The following is a 618-nucleotide window of genomic DNA, read 5'->3' as shown; positions in this document are numbered from 1 at the left end:
CCATGCTTCCTGACAAGACAGTACATATCCACATAACATTCCTGTGGAAAATAATCTTTTCTAAGCTTTTGGGTGACAATTTTACATTTGTGACCTCCAATCACAGACTAATGGGAATAATTCTATTCTTGACATTCTCATCCCACCAGAAATTTAAATAACTCACTCAGACCTCCAGCTGACCTTAACAGGAAAACCAAAGTGCTAGTGATCTTCCTGATCAACTGTAGGCCACAGGGTGTCGATGGTGGGGAATTAAGTGCTAGTAATGCTATTGAACATTAATAATAGGTGGCTAGATTGTCCCTTCTACAAGACGGTTATTGCCTCACACTCAGTGCTACTTCCCAGCCCAAGCTGAATGTTGTCAATCTTCTGTGGATGCGAACACTGACTGAATGACTATCGCAGCAATTGCGAATGAAATTCAACTATGCCAGCACTGTCACGGACTTCATCAGCAAATGTGTGGAGGACTGTTTACCAAATAAGGTGAAAGTGAGGACTGCAAACGCTGCACATCAGAGTCGAGGGCATGTTGCTGGAAAAGCACAACAGGTCATGCAGCATCCAAGGAGCAGGAGAGTCGATGTTTTGGGCAAAAGCTCTTCACCTGGG

The sequence above is a fragment of the Chiloscyllium plagiosum genome, unplaced genomic scaffold, assembly GCF_037043375.1.
Source record: "Chiloscyllium plagiosum isolate Xiang-an unplaced genomic scaffold, Cpla_swu_hap1 HiC_scaffold_13, whole genome shotgun sequence".
Lineage (NCBI taxonomy): Eukaryota > Metazoa > Chordata > Chondrichthyes > Orectolobiformes > Hemiscylliidae > Chiloscyllium > Chiloscyllium plagiosum.
This window is presented reverse-complemented; position numbering follows the sequence as displayed.